The following is a 5,786-nucleotide window of genomic DNA, read 5'->3' as shown; positions in this document are numbered from 1 at the left end:
AAAGCATTTGGCTAGGTAACCTGTGGCATTCAGATTAGCAAGCTAGTTAAGTATGGGGCGGATAGCTTCCTGTCAAGGTGGATTAACAGATGGTTGGTGAGAGACACCAAGGGAGTATCACTGAGGGATTGGACCTGGCATTTTTTACTGAAGCTTTGAATGACAAGATGGAGGGAATGCTGATCAAATTTATAGATAGCACAAAATGGCTGGGATAGCTAATACTATAGAAAACAGAAATAAAATTCAAAATGATCTTAATGAGTAGCAACATAGGGTGATAATAACAGAATGACTTGGTATGTTTCTCCTTGAGAAGGGAAAACTGAGGAAAAACATGAGAGCATTGTTCAGGTATCTGAAAGGATGCCCTTCAGATGAAGACCAAGACCATTTCTCTATTCTTCCAGAGTGTAAGATACACAATAATGAACTTAAGTTACAGGAAGGCAAATTCAGAACCAAGCCAAACACCTTCTTACTAGTAAAAGCAATTTAGCGGTGAAACTACTTCCCTGAAGAGATGGTGGGCTCCCCTCATTGGAAGTGTTCAAGCAGAAACCAGGGAGCCATTTGTCAGAGATGGCTTAAATGGCCTTTTCATCTTCGTAACACAGTTAACATGAAGCAAATAATAAAATTAGGTATTATACTTTCCATAAATCTGATCTTTTGTAATTCTTAAAAGCTGATATGTCAGTGAAATATAGTAGATGTATGAAATGTTGCTTCATACATTCCTTTTTTCTTACTAAAAAGTCTTCAGATATAGTCATTTTAAAAAAAAAAAATCTGATTATACTTTCAAGGAACAGAGCTATAGGCCAGGATTTTAAAGGCATTGTCAAATGAAACATTTTCAAATAAAGCTATTTTTGTCAGTTTTCATATTATACATTTATCATGTTTAGCACAGTCATTTTAATATCAAATATTTGGAAAAAAACATTTTATTTTGCTTTAGAAGATCTGATAAATTTTCATTTATAGAACTGGTAGCCAATTCCTGTATGTATGACTACATTGTTGAAATAAATCCAGTGAAATTCTAAAAAAAAAAAAGAAACCGAAAACATCAGTGTTAATACACCTCTGCAAACATTTTCCTTTTTTGTTCAAATCATTTTCATTTTTCATTATAAACATAATTTATCAGCATAGCAAGGCTGAGTTGCACATTAGAAAGAATGTGAGCACTTTAAGGATACTTTGATTGAATAATTGAAAATTACATTTGAATAATAATGGAGTTGAATAATTTATCATTCTAATTTCATTAAGCAAGCAAATTATAAAGAGCTAATTGATAGCTCTTTTGCCTTGTGGCTTCAAGAACTGAAGGATTCTGACCTCTTATTCCAGCCTTCTATGACCTGCCATCTTCTATACACATTAGGACTACAGTACCCAGAACTCCTAGAAGCATGGACTTTGTTGAACTTCCCAAACACCTAGAGAATGCAAGCAGTAAAAGACTATTTCATCTCTGCTCACACCAAGGATATTCTATTATGACTGTGGCATTAAGGTAAAAAACATTTCAAACAAAGAAATCACAAAGGATCAAAAGTTGACTCTATTGAGCTTTCAAAACTCATCTAGACTTGTCTTCCACAGATTTAGATAGAAATGTAGGATTGGAGCAGAATTTGCTTTCAATGACAAAGACATTATCGGAGTGGAATATTGCCCAAGGCACTTAAACTAATGGAAATGAAGGAAGCCTGCCTGCCTGCCTGCCTGGATGTCTGCCTGCCTGCCTGCCTGCCTGCCTGCCTGCCTGCCTGCCTGCCTGCCTGCCTGCCTTCCTTCCTTCCTTCCTTCCTTCCTTCCTTCCTTCCTTCCTTCTGGATTTTTGGAGCTGTGGGAAGCAAATGTTTGTAGCTGGAGGAGAATTGTCATTTAAAAAGTGCTCTCCTCTTTGGCTAATGAAAATGCTCTGCTGGATCAAAAGCATCTAGAGACAGAGAGAACCCAAGAAGTAGGACAGCATCAAAAAGTTCTTTGCCAGGAGGGTAATTCTCCAATTCCTATTCCAGCTGTAGCCTCTTGTACTGCACCCCATGCTGTTCCAAAAGCTTGTATGGCTAGTGGAGAAATGAAGATTCTTAGGATCTTTACCCTTCCTGGTATCTATCAATTGTTTCTTAGTTCATTTCAAGGGAGATTGCAAAAATGAGATTTGGCCCTCATGTTTTATAACAGGTTGCCCACCCCAGTACTAAAATTTTGCCTTAGTGTTCCCATGGTTAATACAGTCTTCTAGAAGTCAGACAAGAAAAGTGATCCTTCATAATGAAGAAAGGTATGAAACTCCACTGCTGGGGTTGCAGTCATACGGGGGAAGACATTCCCCATATGACCTCTTTTCCAGCTTCAAGTTTCAGTGAGTTTAACCCTCTGTGGATTATTGCCTTACAGGACATTCAATTTAACAATAAATTAATTATTGTTAAATTAAATGACATGCATACTTCCCTTTCCCCGGCAGGCACAACTAATTTGAAGTCTATGATGATTACATAAGGCAAGCAGATTTGGGAAATATAATTTGCTTTTGGCTTCTGATTACAATTATAATCTAATAGCATTTTTGAATGGGGAACAGGTGGAGAGAGGTATTTTATTTTTTCAGAGGGGGATTCTTTCACGTTTATACATCATTTGAAGGTGAAAGCTCCAGTCAGAATTAAGCTGGAATCATTGGACTGCAGTCTCAACATAACTGGGAGAGTCTGCAAAGGTTCCACATTTGTTTGAACCTGTATTAATTCTATATTAGAGAAATGTGCTATGATTTGGCTTATTTTATGTAACTGGCTTCCACTTTTGAAACATAAGTCCAGGTAGTGTGGCCTAGGAGTTCCTGTCTGATTCTCCCCATTTTTCTTTTGTTGCTCATTTAATCGTATGTTTCCTGGAAGCAATTGATTGGTCTACCTTGGGAAGGTGGAAAATGAAAAAATTATCTTTCTTTGATAATCTTGAAAGATTATCTTCTTTTCTCCTTTTCACCAAACTAAACAACGCTATGTAATTTAATCATGTGTGTGGCAGGAGTTAGGATTCTGTATCACTTGCAATATTATGATTATCCAACCATCTCTCCTTCCTCACACCTGCAGTTCAGCTTGCTTTTTTTTTTTTTTTGGCTCATATTCATACACTTTAAAATCAAATACTTTTATGTGCCCTAGGCTGGGCTTCCTTCTGTGTTCATACAGTATTACATCCATGGCTGTCACTGGGAAACTGTTCTGCAGGTAGCTGGCTGTGTTAACTACTTTTCCCCATCTTCATCTGCCACTCCTGCATCTTTCAGTGGAAACTTCATCATTTCAGAAAGGGAATGACTTTTCCTCTCTGCAACATCATTTTGGTCTGAGATATAGGCCACATGGTTTCACATACAATTCCCTGCTCAGCAGATACCTTTACATGCTGCTCACTGTCTTTGTGGAGTCCTTGAGTCTTCCTCCCAAATGTGTTGCTTACTAAACCCATTAAAAAAAGTTTACATTTCTCCAGTCCTTTCCACTAAGCAAGTAGCAAAATGTGTGTAGTGTATTATCATCTATGAATGTAAGGAGATATTTCTTTCCACTTGGTGTAATGACATGTATTGGCCCACAAATGTTGCTGTGAATTAGTTCTAATGGTTTTTTTGTCTCTTGTTCTCTTCCTGTTCATTGGCGGAGTGTCTTTTGGCCTTTATACAACATGCATATCTGGACTAATTCACACATGGCTACAACTTTAGTCTTTTTACTTATTCCTCCAATTTCCAAGCAGCACCTTGGTCTCTGGCTCCAACAATTTTGGAGTCAATTGTTAAATTAAGCAACTCTCCTTTCTATAATTGCAGAATCTCTCCCAGCTGCAGTGATCTTTTGCCCATTTGTCAAATAAATGTTAGGCATATGTTCATTCAGTTTCATGAACCTCTCTTTCTCTTTAATGAAGTTAGAAATCGCAGCAGAATTAGAACAAATGCCATCTGGTTGTTCATTCATTGCTTTATTTCCATTCTTGCCTTTTCTTATAATGGAGTAAAGCAAGTCATCATATTCTGTCTTATCTCCTTTTCCTAAAAACAATTGTATTTATTTATTTATTTATTTATTTATAAATTTATTCACCGCCCATCTCTCCCCAACAGGGATTGCAAATAACCCAATCCATTGCATGTGAAGCATTTCTTTTCTTTCCTCCTAGCCTTGGCCCCGAAGGGGCAAACTCTTGACTGAGAACTGCATCTTAACAGTTATACAGGTCCCAGTTTTGCAAGTGATTTATCACAAAATTAATATCCACTTCCTCTTTCATTTGTAATGCATGTACCACACCTTGGTAACTTCTAGGCAGTGAATCTAAAACAAAAATAACCAGCACGCCTTCCTCTACAGGTATATTTAGCCTTTTAGTCTGGCTTGCATATTTATATTTCTTGTCTCCAGATTTCCTGAAAAGATGGACATTGATGACTAGGGATCTTTTCTCATATAAGTCTAAGAGGGATTTCCAAGTGTGTTTGGCTTGATCTAAATCCCTTAAATGCACAATAATGGAGTCTCTTACCAGCAGGCAGACCATTCCAGCTGCTCTGTCATTTGCAACATCCCAAGCCCTTTGCTTCTGCCCTATCTCTGTAGGTCTCCCTTTGTCTAGCACAAAGGTTGTTCCTTGAGATTTTAGCTTGCACCTTGAATGACCAGAGGGAGAATTTGGGTATTTCTCTCCTTCTATGGGCTGAAACTTTGCTGACTCCATATCTGAAAGGCTGTGTGCTTACTTTTCTAATCTAACCCTTGAGTGTTGTGTCCAGTTCTAAGAAGCAGCATCGACAGGGGGAGTGTGGGCAGGTGTGGAGGAACACAGTACCACAACAGTACAGCAGAACATCAGTACACTATGGCAATACAAGCCTTCACTATTTTCTAAGTATATTGTGATGCCACATGCATGCCTGAAAAGGGTGACGCTTGTGATGCTATAATGCTGCTTTTCTTATTCTGATGAAAGCAGTGACTATCTGTAGATGCCACTAGTTCTGGATACTACATTTTAAGACAGGTTCAGAGGAAATTACAACAAGTTCTGATGACAAAAGGGATGGTATGAGGACTAGAAACTGAAGTATGTATGTATGTATGTATAAGAAACTGTTTAAGCTTGTGAAAAGATGACTGGGGGTGTAGACATGATAGCATTCTTCAAGTACTGAAATAATGTCATGAAGAGAAAGGTCAGATCAAGACCCTTTCTCTTTCTCATTTCAGAGTGTAGGAAATAGAGTAAAGGACTTAACTTACAGAAAGGCAGATTGAATGTGACACTTCCTAATAGTGAGAATAGTTAAACAGTGGAGCCAATTACCTAGAGAAATGGTGGGTTCCCCTTCACTGGAAGTGTTTAAGCAGAGGCAGGCCTGCCATTTGTGTGGAACATTTTAATTTAGATTCATGCACTGAGCAGAAGCTGGACTTGCAGTCTAGATGGCCCCTTCCAGGGCTGTGATTCTCTGAAAGACAAGAATAGCAAGAAATATATGCAAACCAATGCGGTTAACATATTTAAATTTGGCTACAGCTGAAAGTCTTCAGCAAAGGATCGTTACCTTGTCGTGGTGCTGGAGCTTGAGCACCTCAGTGATGCCATGAGCTAAACCGTGAAGGGCCACCCAAGACGGGAAGGTCATGACAGAGAGGTCAGACTAAATGCGATCCCTGGGGAAGGTAATGGCAACCCACCCCAGTATTCTTGCCGTGAAAACTAAATGGATCAGT

General features: G+C 38.5%; 1 long non-coding RNA gene across 1 annotated transcript; it reads right to left on the bottom strand.

Annotated features, from left to right (window-relative positions):
• Positions 1 to 973: 973 nt before the first annotated feature.
• LOC134488759 (uncharacterized) lies at positions 974 to 5,515 on the bottom strand. The gene is made up of 3 exons (XR_010067045.1): positions 5,377 to 5,515; positions 1,351 to 1,451; positions 974 to 1,048 (listed from the first exon to the last, which is right to left on the bottom strand). It is a non-coding gene; the product is annotated as an uncharacterized LOC134488759 (long non-coding RNA).
• Between the last annotated feature and the right edge of the window lie 271 nt (positions 5,516 to 5,786).

Source organism: Candoia aspera, chromosome 1 (assembly GCF_035149785.1).
Source record: "Candoia aspera isolate rCanAsp1 chromosome 1, rCanAsp1.hap2, whole genome shotgun sequence".
NCBI lineage: Eukaryota > Metazoa > Chordata > Lepidosauria > Squamata > Boidae > Candoia > Candoia aspera.
The sequence above is the reverse complement of the archived record's forward strand: the minus strand, read 5'-3'. Positions and strand labels throughout refer to the sequence as shown.